The sequence below is a fragment of the Podarcis liolepis genome (assembly GCF_965112155.1).
Source record: "Podarcis liolepis genome assembly, chromosome: 8".
NCBI classification, from domain to species: domain Eukaryota; kingdom Metazoa; phylum Chordata; class Lepidosauria; order Squamata; family Lacertidae; genus Podarcis; species Podarcis liolepis.
Window position 1 is genome coordinate 79,327,980 of NC_139560.1, and position 13,224 is coordinate 79,341,203.

Sequence of the window (13,224 nt, forward strand, 5' to 3'; positions counted from 1 at the left end):
CCTAGCAACTGTAGCCCTTCTTGTGCTTGATGGATTCACCCACTGATTTGAAAATTACTGTTCTTTCCTCCCTTTTCTCCTACTACCAGCTTTGTATGTACCGTATTTTTCCGTATATAAGACTAGGTTCCCCCCCCCCTAAAAAATAATGTCAAAAATTTGGGGGCGTCTTATACACCTCCCCCCATTTTCTTAAATCAGAGTCTTATACGTTGGGGCATCTTATAGACAGAAAAATACGGTATTTGCACATTACAGTCGTACCTTGATTTGCGGCCTGGATCCGTTCCAGAGCCCCAGCCGCTAGCCGGAAAGGATGCAGGGCAAAGCGCCGTGTTTGCGCACGCGCGAAGCGTGCTTTAGCGCTTCTGCACATGCGCAAGCAGCAAACCCAGAAGTAACTCATTCCGGTACTTCTTGGTTTGCTGCGGACGTTTGCTGAAATTGACGCTAGACAAGTTGGATGTTCGCAGAGGTATTACTGTACTGTATAAGCAGTGCTGAAGGAAACTTATCTGTGGAAGCTGAGACTTCAGTTGCCAACCAGAAGCCCAGCTCCTCAGGCTAAAGTGTGGCTGGGCATGGAAAAGTCAAGTAAGTGATGCTGGAGGTGCCGTTTAAGACTCAGTCAAAGGATGGCTGTCCCTGAATCAACTCCTGAGCTCTGCTTTTGTGGAGTCTGCTGTCTGAGCTATGGACAGGGTTCTCCACTCAAGCAATGCCTTGCCTCTGTTCTGCTGAAGCAGTCACTCAAAACAGAACAGGGACAACACTCTTCACAGCACCTGAGGGCTGGCCAGCCACTCTAGCAAGCAACACCCTTCTGCCTCTCTGCACTGGGCACCTTATTCTGCCTAATAGTCAGCATCCTTGGCAGTAGTTGTATTGGCACCACACCGATCCCTTGTGCCCTCGACAGGGAGATGTTTGCTGGTCCTGGCTTCTCCACTGGGGAGAGCCTCCTGTGCAACTAGACAGAAGTGGGTTTAGAATGCCTGCTCCGTGATTGCAGTCATGGGATTGTTGTCTATCACATGACGGTGTATGTTTTGACTCCACAGAGTGGGAAGTGACAGAGACAGGATGTTTTTGTTACTGTGTTCCATGAGGTGGGACTATTGTCCTTTGTTCTTTCTCTCTGCTGTCTGATGCTAGAGAGCGAGCGAGCCATGTTGCAGTGCTCCGTGTATGTTTATATGTAAATAAAGCAGATTAGCCAAAATGCTGAGTTCTCTTACGCAAGCTGTGAAGACTGCAGATCCCTAAGTGTGCCGATGTCTGTTGGCATCTGTCGCTGTGATGTTTGGGCAGAAGAAAGCCTTTGAAGCTCCTGAACGATTGACCAGGAGGGAGGGAACATGCCAGTCGGGCATGTGTCTGTGCCAGGGTCCTACTCGAGAGTAGGACGAGCTCCTGAGTGAGGTGGGGACAAAAGGAATAAATAGGAAATGGGAAAAGCGAAGAAGATGGGGAAATTGCTTCCCTGGGAATCCAGTACATGCTATTGACTTTTGTTTTGTCAGCCTGGCAGGTGACTAGCTTCTAGCTAGTGTGTTTCTGAAATGGAGTTCTTCGCATTAGGAATATATTTCCCATTAGGCGCTCCATGGGCAGATCTATCATTCATTTATCAGTGATAGGGCCTCTGAGTGCAGTGTCTTGGAAACATTTTGTTTGAAATACGTATCTTTTCCCCCTTCCCCTCTCAGCCAGGCTGTTTAATTTAGCGAACAAAGCTGTCACAGAGAAAGGGAGAGAATGAGGGAGAGAGGAATCTGCCGTCTCCCCAAGACACCCCAGGCAATGGCTCCATGTGCAGCTAAACAAAAAAATAAATAAAATATGCCCATGGTGTGCGGCTGCAAAGAATTATACAAGAAGCCTGTTATCAGGGTATCATTTTTTTAGTGCCCACACAACAAAGTGAGGGACCTCAGACCTGACACACCTGGGGGTGGGGTGGGGTGACAAATGATAGTATAACCCCACCCCCCGGAAATTATACAAAAGTATTTGAAGCCCCTCTGTTTTCTGAGATGATGCTTCCCCTGAGGGATAACACTGCCTTTGAATTACTGTGCGCCTTCGGTCTGCTTGCCTGGAATATTGAAAAGGGTATGTTTGCACCGTCCAAGAGAGTTGCTCGAGCTTATCTGGTTAGCAGCTTGTGCTGTCTCCACCTAATACCGTGATCTGTATCACTTAGTGCTGAAATTAATTGATCATCTACTTATGTATTAAAAGGCATTCCGATCCCACTCTCCTATCAGAATAGGTGTTTGAAGCAGCTAACCGTTCAACAAACAAATTGTTAACAGCCACAAACACTTCAGCACCATATACTGTACCTACAGACAATCTGACTTTCTGAAAGGCAATCAAGAGACTGAGTGTGTGCCACTCCTAGGTTGCAATCACCAAAAGGGCCTTTTCTGTGGGTCTAAGTATACTCTGGGCAGCTCCCAATCGAGTGTTAAAAACAATACAGCATTAAATATTAAAAACTTCCCTCAACAGCCTTCAGATGTCTTTTAAAAATAGGATAGCTGCTTATTTCCTTGACATCTGATGGGAGGGCGTTCCACAGGGCGGGTGCCACTACTGAGAAGGCCCTCTGTCTGGTTCCCTGTAACCTCACTTCTCGCAATGAGGGAACCGCCAGAAGGCCCTCAGCGCTGGACCTCAGTGTCTGGGCTGAAGAATGGGGGTGGAGACCTACAGGTATACAGACCGAGGCCATTTAGGGCTTTAAAGGTCAGCACCAACACTTTGAATTGTGCTCGGAAACATACTGGGAGTCAATGCAGATCTCTCAGGACTGGTGTTATGTGGTCCTGGCAGCCACTCCTAGTCACCAGTCTAGCTGCCCCATTCTGGATTAATTGCAGTTTCCGAGTCACCTTCAAAGGTAGCCCCACGTAGAGTGCATTGCAGTAGTCCAAGCGGGAGATAACTAGAGCATACACCACTCTGGCAAGACAGCCTATGGGCAGGTGGGGTCTCAGCCTGCGTACCAGATGGAGCTGATAAACGCTGGACACAGAATTAACCTGCGCCTCCATGGACAGTTGTGAGTCCAAAATGACTCCCAGGCTGCGCACCTGGTCCTTCAGGGGCACAGTTACCCCATTCAGGATCAGGGAGTCCCCCACACCTGCCCATCCCCTGCCCCCCCAAAACAGTACTTCTGTCTTGTTAGGATTCAACCTCAATCTGTTAGCCTTCATCCACCCTCCAACCACCTCCAGGCACTCACACAGGACATTCACTGCCGTCACTGGTTCTGATTTAAAAGAGAGATAGAGCTGGCTTTAGGCACAGAGAAAGGCTGTTTCATTTTCCCAGGCTGATTTTCCCTGCCCTGATTGTCTTTGCTGTGATTGTGGGCTGTATTTTAGGGGCTCTCCAGATTCCCATTTAATTGCACATTTATAATGATTCATCACGATGCTGTCAGGGCAGTTATACACAATCCTGATTTCAATACTGCCGGTTCCCGCAAAAGTCACACGGCTTCATTTTTAAATCAGTGCATATCCTGTAACTTCCTGCTGAAACGTTCTAACTTTTTTTATTGCCGTATACATTCTGATTTACATTTGCCTCATTTTTATTGCACTACAGGCCAGCAATGATGCGGCCGCCTTGGGCAAGAATCACAGAACAGCCAATAAAAGCAGGATAAATCCACCACTAATATACTCTTCCTGGCTCAAGAGCATTTTGCACAATGCACCTGCAATAAATCACTACTCTGGAGAGGCCCTTACTGCTTTATTGTGTTTTAATAGTTACTGCAAACTATCCTAGAGCTTGGTCACGTGATTCTGCGGCAGGCTCTCAAAGGGCAGGTCCCTTGAGTGACCGGTTGTGTTCCTACACGTGAGCACACTCTCTTGTGCTGTAACGCAGCATTCCGTCCAGGTGGTTCATATCTAGGTGTCTAGATAGTTGAGTAACTTTTTTGGATTTCTCCCTGCAACAGGAATGGAAGGTTCAGGCATAGCCGAAGAGGCAGCACTACAACCTCAAACAGTAAACGTTTTAACTTAAGGATCCTAATTCATCACTGATAGTCAGCCCAGGCTTGTTATTCTGGCCACTGAACGGCCATCTATTTTGTGTCCTGCTGTCATTTATACTACTCAAGTTGATGCTGTGTAGTAGTTCATCAGACGCTTGAAAATATTAATTGCTGCGTCCTCTGGCAAGGACTGCAGTTCAGCTACATGTTCTGCCTGATTATGAAGGAACTGCAGTACTGTTTTAGGTTTTTCCTGCTACATACTTTGGCTTGTTGTGTTTCAGAAGTGAGTTGATTAAACAAGTAAAAAAACATTTTTTCTACATACGCCATTGGCTTATAACCTTTGGTTCCCATTGCTAAGTACTCTTACTATTATGCTTAGGGTCTGCATATTTGGGAAACTGCTGAGGATCTACACCAGGAGTGGCCAACTCCCGAGGGACTGCAATGTGCTTTCAGAATTAAAATCCAGCAGTGATCTACCACCCTTTTTAGGGGTTCAGCTCAAAGTTGTTGAGCTTTCATTTAGGGAGGGGAAATGCCTCGTATTATGCCCATTTTGTTGGGGTTCCACTTTGGGGGGAACTTTTAAGGGAGAAGGGCTGTGGAAGCATTTGGCTTCCACCAAAACAGCGCTGTGGAAGCATTTTGCATCACAGCAAAAGCTCCGTCTTCTGTTACAGAGATCAGGAGAAAATCCAGGCAGGGGAGACGGGGCAAGGCCGGGTGCTCTTAGGCAAAAGCAAAAGGAAATGAGCCCGTGATTGACAACAATCAACTGCAACCTTCCGGGGATCGACCAGTCGATCCCAAATGACCTGTTGGACATCCCTGATCTACACTATCAGGGGGCTCACTGCCAAGAGTTCTGTAGATCTCTGCTGCTTCTTCACTGTTGCAACTACTTGCTTACTCGACCTCTGTAGGGTTCCAGCCTCATATAACTCTAGCATTTTTGAATCCAATTAGTTCATGAAGGGGTTAAAACCATAGACTAAGCTGTCCTGCCAGGCTTAGCATATGTCATCACTTCCCACCTTGAGAGGAAGTGGGTCACCAAGGCGTTTCTATCTCTCACTATCCATGTGGATTTCAGTAGGTAAGGAGCTCTGTAAGATAAGGAAAATTGGGTCTGAAACTAGAGTTTTTCTCTATACCAGTAGTTTAGAAACTTTTACATTTTATAGCTAAGCAACGTTTTCACTGTCTCTGCATCCTTCATGGCTGCTGACCTTTGAAGAGTTTTGTAAGTAGACCATTTTACGACTTAGACAAAGTGTGGTCTGTCTCTATGCTAGGGAAATGGGATAGCTTGGGGATATTTTGGGACTTAGACGAAGGGCACATTTTAAAGGTTTTACAAGCCTTTATTTCCATGCTTTGCTTTGCTGCATGTTTTGTGATGTTAAATCTGTGCTGGGGTTCTCTCACCAAAGAGTACACACCCCAAACTTGTGTCTTGGCTTCCAGGATTCCAGCACAACCACCTCTTGGTCTGGACCAGTCAACAGTGGTTGAGGAAAAGGCAGTGGAGAAGCTGGTGGTAGCAATGCTGAGAAGAGAATGAGAATCAAATGGTGATCATGCCAGTGAAGAGGTAGATTCAACAAGGGAGTGGGGACCAGGGGAGGGGACTTGCCTAAGTACCCCCCAAAATTTGCAGTCTGAGCTACAGAGTTAGAGTCACAGAGCTACAATTTACAGACTTCCCTGTGAAGAGCAATTGATAGTTAAACCGCTTTGGGAATGACCGCTCCCCACATTAAATGGGGGGCGCCCTTTGCGTGGTCCCGCGCAGCCCCCTGGACCCTATGCGGCACCATTAGCACAGGCTCGGCTTTGCCTTCCCCAGGTGGCATGCCTGGAGGTCTCCGCCTACCTTAGCCAGTTGCCCAACCCCACCTGGGGAGGCGTTGCCAAGGTGATCAGGCCAGGTAGGGGGAGGGACCACCCTGCCCACACAATAGGGGGAGGATCTTACCTGGGAATTGTCAGTTGGCTCCAGAGCAGAACAGAATAGGTGTCTCTGATCAACTTTTGGCACCCTTAACGAACTACAACTCCCAGAATTCAGTCGGGACTGTTTAGAGGGGTATCATAGCGCTCTGAATGTATGGGATGGATGTAATGTGTCTTTTATCATCCGGCAGACACAAAATAAATATATTCCATACTGGAATATTTTCGGAGATTAAAAGAGTAATGACCCCACACCGCTAAGCAGTGCTGAAAATGTTCTCCTCTTTTAAACAGCAAATATGTTGATTGCCATGTTGAAAGACTGCTTAATGATGTCAATTTCCAACTCGGCTACATTAAATTTCCTTCTCCAGCAATCTGTCATGCCTTATGTCCTAGTTATGCTGCAGCTCTGTGTCTCAAGGGGAAAAGATAACCTTTGTGCCATTACCATCTTTACACAGCTGGAACTACCACTCTGTGCCCACCAGGATTCTCAAACAGATGCCCACACGAATGTCAACACTCCACGCGTTAGATCCAAATAAGCAGATGGGTTATTTAATTGCAATGCTGGAAAGCAAAATACAGTGTTTTATTGCAGTAGCCAGATTCACTACACATTAAGTGCCCCCACACCCAATGGAAATGGCCCAGCTTGGTCTGGATAGTTGTAAGATGATCAGGGGTTTAGCTAAACATGGGGAGACAATCTTGGGTGTCCAAAAGACCTTGTATACCTGTTCTTCTGAATTGCTCATTGCTCTTTGGCCCACCAGATTAGTATTGCCTGCTTCCTGTTCCTCTCTCTTTCCCTCTTTTGTCTGAACCATGTACCGGTAACTAATCACACGCACAAGGCTGGAGCTCGCTACCCCAGATTCTGTGTTTGAATATCCTTTTTGTATTTTGTACGGAAGTGGCTTTTGCCTGTGGTGTTTCTGCTGCCTGAGTGAGACCTGTGATTACTGTAAGTGGAGCATTCAAATTTTGTGAAGTTTGTGGTCTTTCAGAGAGAGGCAGAGGCAAGGGGAGGACATTGTAAGCACTTTATTCTGGGACATCTACAGATCTAACAACCTATATTTCCCCCGCATTGCAAATACTGCATAGGCCTGTGTTTTAAACTTTACTGGGGACTGTTTTGGCTAAAGACGTGAGTCAAGGCCCACACAGTTTTTCTTTAGTTCAGGCAGTCAGCCATTTCTTTTTTCCTTTGTAGTTCCCCACACATGTGGGACTTCAGGATTACCGTATTTTTCGCTCTATAACACGCACCTGACCATAACACGCGCATAGTTTTTAGAGGAGGAAAATCCGTAGGCATGCCACCCGTAGGCATTCCCTCCATAACATGCACAGACATTTCCCCTTACTTTCTAGGAGGAAAAAAGTGAGTGTTATGGTGCAAAAAATACGGTAATTGGTATTCACCGGTTATTTCCCAACAATTTAGTCCCCAGAATAGTTAGTGTAGGAGCCAGGAAGTACCTAGCTCAAACTTTGCCTTAGGCTGCTTACACACACCATACATTTGAAGCACTTCCCCATAGAATAATAGGGATTGTATTTGGTTAAGGATTTTGGAAACTGTGGCTTGGGCAGGGCGCATGTGCTTTCAGTGTATGCTGTGTACACAGCCTTAGCTATCCCAGCACCAGCCACCAGACAGACAGCAATCTCTTCCTACATGCATGAAAATACATATTTATACAACAGACACAGGGACATGGGTGGCGCTGTGGGTTAAACCACAGACTTGCCAATCAGAAGGTTGGCGGTTCGAATCCCCGCGGCGGGGTGAGCTCCTGTTGCTCGGTCCCTGCTCTTGCCAACCTAGCAGTTCGAAAGCACGTCAAAGTGCAAGTAGATAAATAGGTACCGCTCCAGTGGGAAGTTAAACGGCGTTTCCGTGTGCTGCTCTGGTTTGCCAGAAGCGGCTTAGTCATGCTGGCCACATGGCCTGGAAGCTGTACGCCGGCTCCCTCGGCCAATAAAGCAAGATGAGCACCGCAACCCCAGAGTCAGTCATGACCGGACCTAATGGTCAGGGGTCCCTTTACCTTTACTTTACAACAGACACACTCTCTCTCACACACCAAACATACAAAAAAAATCCTCTAAAGCAGGGTTTCCCAAACTTGGGTCTCCAGCAGTTTTTGGACTACAACTTCCACCATCTCTATCTAGCATCCCTATGTAGTCAGGGATGATGGGAATTGTAGTCCAAAAACAGTTGGAGACCCAAGTTTGGGAAACCTTGTCCTAAATAAAGAGGAGTCAGAGGGATGTTTTATCTCTGATCTTTGCACTAAGCATCACAGAACTAAGATCAGAGAATGAGAGAATCATAGAGCTGCAGAGCTGGAAGGGATCCTGGGGATCATTTAGTCCAACCCCTGCAATACAGGAAAATGCAGGTGTCCCATAAGGGGGTCAAACCTGCAACCTTGGTGTTATCGGCACCATGCACCATGTGGAACACTCTGTCACAAGAGACTAGGGCCCTGCGGGACTTGACATCTTTCCGCAGGGCCTGCAAGACAGAGCTGTTCCACCAGGCCTTTGGCCAGGGCACAGCCTGACTCCCTCCCTCGGCAATCTTCGCGGAGGTCTGGCCCAATGGTTGCCAGTGGCTTGAATTAATTAATTTTATAATGAATGATTTTAGAGTGTTGTTTGTGCTGTACTTTTGTACTGTTTTATTGTTGTTAGCCGCCCTGAGCCCGGCTTCGGCAGGGGAGGACGGGATATAAATAATAATAATAATAATAATAATAATAATAATAATGCTCTAACCAACTGAGAAAGCCCATGCCTCCTTCTTAAGAGTAAAAGGCAGCATTTCTACCCACCCCAACAGTGGGGTGAGCTGAAATAATACCTTTTTCCTGTTGAGTTGGCAGAAGGCCTAACTCTGGTCTAAGAGTGCAGAGCAGAGAGGCCTTTGCTGCCTTTGCCTTTTGAAGAGGGCTTGTCTTCGGTTTTATGCTGCAGTGGTTAAATCAGAAACCAAAGATCCCTGGGCCTGGCATCATTTGGCAGGTGGGTGTGATTAACTTAAAATGGCCTTGCAGGCCCTGGGGAGGCTAATTAGGCTTATCGGCCACAGGTTCCCAAGCACTGGCAAACCATTTTTATTTTCGGCACAAATTCTTTAGATTAACGCTGAGACTCGAAACCTGCAAGAAACAACTCCTCTATGGTAAGATGGAAGTTAATTGACGTTTCCTTTCATGTAAGAGAGTGGCTTCAGTATATCTCTTAACCTCCTTTATCTTTGAAAATACACAGAATTTCAGCAAATCGTTTCTTTCATTGTACTTACCTCTGCAGGGATCATTAATAATGTACAGCAACGCTTCTCCTCTTTTGAATCTGTGACCTTATTACAATGCTGTGGAAGTTAAAAATTGGGAGAAAACAGTAATGACCTTCAACGAACTATCTTAAGAGAGAATCAAAATTGGCTGTTGGTATATTCAGGCAGAGCATGCCCTCTTTATATACGATTATGTAGGCCTGTTCAGTGGGCTAACAGCAAAGGCAAAAGCTACATAATCTGCTTTACAAATAGTTTGAAGATGCCATTTTAGATTCAGCATCATTATTTTGTCACTTATCAAGGCAGAAGAATTCTCACCATCTTATCTGCCTTTCCCCCTGTTTTGATGAAAATATTTGCAGACAAATATTTCCTGGATGCTTACACAGCCCCTGCATACAATTGCACCCCCCCTCAATTATTTGCATGGTGGTTTGCAAACAATAACAACCACCAAGGTATGATAGGCCTCTGCCCCAGGGGACTTACAAATCATAATGGAACAACACCCCATTAAATTCTCTCCCTCCACCCTCATCCTAGCCAACAGATTTGTCAGAAAATTTAATAGCAAATTATGTAAATAAAGGTAATTTATCTGCATAATTATATTAGTTGCTATTCCCATTGTGGTAAAAATTCCTGCATAATCACAGATGGGGAAAAAAGATAGCAAATAATTTGTCTTGGGTATGTTGCGGAACAATTGCCTCAGATACTGCGTCCTGCGGTTTCATATGGAGTTAAATGGTGGTAGCTAAACTGAATTTAGCTGGCTATGTAAATTACCTAAGTCTTCTCCTATGTGTAAAATGCAATGCTAGGACTTGGCCTGGCTGTGAGATAGGTGTTGGCTCAGAAGTGGTCAGACAACAAAAAAAGACCTTGTAGCATCAGATGATTCTTGTATCCCCAAAATACTGTTGTTACATTAAACTGCTTTAGCGATAGAACTGAATACTGTACTCATAAATATTAATATTTTACTTTTAAATAAATCCCTTAAGAAGGACTTGAACCTGGCTTCCGGCTTACAAAGAATTTAATGGATCAGTCGCCATCACGTAATCCTTCATGAGGTCAAATGCTTTTTTGGCACCTATCAGATAGGATTGACATTTGAGGGTTGAGTTATAAAGCCTTGATAATGGAGGCATATAATGGGAAAACTGACAGACCTTTAACTATAGCTGGGTGAATAGCACTGCGGTCTTACAGGGAGAGAGAGAATATCCCACAACCCCCCCCCCCAGGCCAAACTAGATAATATGGCAGCATATAAAGTAATAAATGGCAAATCACTGAAGCAAAAGTCCATTTTTTCCCCTAAAATGGAGTGTAACAAATCCTCAGCCTGTGGTCGAAAGACTAAGATTTCCAAAATTTCTGGTGAAAATTGATTGCAGCAGAAGTATGTTTTTGATTGTTAGTACAATACACTTGGGTTGTCACAGAAAAGTATTACTTGGTTAGCCTGGAAGCTCTGGACGTCTCAAAGAAATGATAAGCTGCTTTCATGGGCCGTCTTTCTATTAGAGCTAAGGTAGCTTTTTTTAAAAGAAGAAAACACCTTCTCAGGTTGAGAAGGCAGAGGATATTGCCTGCTTCTGATTGGATTTTGTGAGCACTGTCAACCCTCACCGAATCCATCGTGATTTATGACTCTTTCAACCCCTGCACAGAGGAGGGCTTAAATCAGGAAGCGATTTGAGAGCCTGTGAGCTCAAGTGAAATAAATATTTGGGGTGGAGGAGACTGAACGAATCCAGATGATTCCAAAACAGGATGGGCAATATGCATGTATGTACTTGTAAAAAAACAACAACCAAGCAACCCACTGTTGTGGTAATTTTGAGACTTGATTATTGGAAGGGATCTATGTTCCTCAAATAACAGAGCAATATGTAGCCACACTGTCATGTGGTAACTTCCACCATTATATATTCATGTGACTTGAAAATCACTTGGGTGATTGGTGCTGGTTACAAAGCAATTGCTATGGTGCATGAGAGAGGGACTAGAAAGTTAAAAGAATGACCATTACTGTTGGAGTATCACTGATAGTGCACTTTCTTTTTTTAAAGAAAGTACTCTTTTCTTTTGTGCCCGTTGAGAGCCAGTGTGGTGTGGCCAGTGGTGTGTGGCGTTACAGTGGCTATGACCAGGGTCAAATAAATAAGTTTTACTGGTTATTTAGGCAGATGATACTACTCTGTGATGCTTATGGGTCCAGCACTATTACAATTGATGTGGTTTCATGTGGCAATGGTAGCATTGCTGTGTGGTGGTTTGTTTTCTTCTTTTTCTGGATATGGTGCTTGGCTTCACTCTTTTTATTACTGATCTGTTAGCCACCTTAAATCTTCTCAGAGAATAAGGAGGGCAGTTTAAAAAAATGAGAAATTTTTTAAAAAAGGCCTTTTGATATAATCAGTGTTCATTTTTAATAAAATTGCCTATGTTTTTGAGGATGGGTTATTTATTTATTGGCTTTGGAGTCGCCTATTATACTATACTACTACCACAATTTGACTTGAAATGTTCTTAATGATAACCAGCTATATTCTGTTCATGTCCTAAAATTGGAAGTACTTCAACCACTTGGAGCACTGATGTTTTCAACCTGCAAGAAAGAGTGTTTTGTTTTGTTTCTAACTCTCAAGTGAACATCCATAATCTCCCCTTAAAATTAACAACTGGTTTATGAAAATCCCAGACCATCTTCGAGTTGCACAGAAATTACTACTGTAATCAGAAATTCTCTCTAGCATGAAATGTCAGAGGAGGAAGGGGATATTTCTCAGACATGCTAATTCAGAAACTGCCTATCTGCGAAGATGCTTGCTTTGGCCCACCAACGTCTAAATTTGCCCTTTCAAAAAACCACACCAGGATTCATTTTTAAAGATCAGGTGAAATGCAATACAGTGGTGCCCCGCAAGACGAATGCCTCGCAAGACGGAAAACTCGCTAGACGAAAGAGTTTTCCGTTTTGGAGGTGCTTCACAAAGCGAATTTCCTATGGGCTTGCTTCGCAAGACGACAATGTCTTGCGAGTTCCTGCTGGTTTTTTCCCCTCCCCCCTTTTTCTAAGCCGCTAAGCCGATCAGCAGATAAGCCGCTAAAAGCCGCTAATAGCGCTAATCCGCTAATCCGTCAATGGGCTTGCTTTGCAAGACGAAAAAACCGCTAGACGAAGAGAATCACAGAACGGATTCTTTTCGTCTTGCAAGGCACCACTGTAGTTGGCATCCGTCAGCCTTGAGAGACAGTGGGGTGCTCCTCCGGAGGTGAAGTCAAACAGCTGCATTAGCAACACCAGATTGACCTTCCCAAGGTGCAAGTCTGGTCAGTGTGGATGGAGTCCTGAGCTGCCCAGCTGAAGACTCCCCTCTCAGCCTCACTGAAGTCCAAAGGAAAGGAAAGCCATACGTTTGGCACCAGCTTGGCTGCGGGAGTTGCTGGAAGGAGTCAAATCCAACCTTCTTAGAGACTCCACACCAGACTCCTGTAGGGTTTACTTCTTAGACGTAGCCTTTTCTTCTCTTTAAGATTTCCTGCAAGGCGGTGGAGGTTTAGGATCAGAGTTTTCCTTCTTTTTAAAAATTATATTTTTTTAAATAAATTTTTAAAATTGTTAAATTCATATGGCCATCCTGACCCAAGCCAAACTGAAGGAAGTGCAAGGTCCCATTCTGAATCAGAATTTGGGACCAACAAGTCTCTGCCTCTGAATGTGGCCTTAACCTTTTATCCTCCTCGGTTAAAGGTAAAGGGACCCCTGACCATTAGGTCCAGTCATGACCGACTCTGGAGTTGCGGCACTCATCTCGCTTTATTGACCAAGGGAGCCGGCGTACAGCTTCCGGGTCATGTGGCCAGCATGACTAAGCCGCTTCTAGAGAGCCAGAGC

At 45.0% G+C, this 13,224-nt stretch overlaps 2 long non-coding RNA genes across 19 annotated transcripts in view; one reads left to right on the top strand and one right to left on the bottom strand.

Moving 5' to 3' along the window:
* Window positions 1-5,063: 5,063 nt before the first annotated feature.
* LOC310714416 lies at window positions 5,064-11,027 on the bottom strand. Of its 3 annotated transcripts, none has more exons than XR_014529726.1 (6): window positions 10,953-11,027; window positions 10,299-10,410; window positions 9,315-9,383; window positions 6,438-6,559; window positions 5,459-5,579; window positions 5,064-5,136 (listed from the first exon to the last, which is right to left on the bottom strand). It is a non-coding gene; the product is annotated as an uncharacterized lncRNA (long non-coding RNA). The 3 variants fall into 3 exon arrangements; XR_014529727.1 differs by lacking the exon at window positions 10,953-11,027 and adding an exon at window positions 10,777-10,931; XR_014529728.1 differs by lacking the exons at window positions 5,064-5,136; window positions 10,953-11,027 and adding an exon at window positions 10,777-10,931 and having other exon boundaries at window positions 5,374-5,579.
* LOC310714390 overlaps window positions 5,121-13,224 on the top strand; it is a 106,026-nt gene continuing 97,922 nt past the window's right edge. For 12 of the 16 annotated variants that reach the window (XR_014529679.1, XR_014529680.1, XR_014529681.1 and 9 more), the window contains exon 1: window positions 9,038-9,191. This is a non-coding gene — a long non-coding RNA (uncharacterized lncRNA). The other 4 variants (XR_014529676.1, XR_014529677.1, XR_014529678.1 and 1 more) reach the window with 4 other exon arrangements.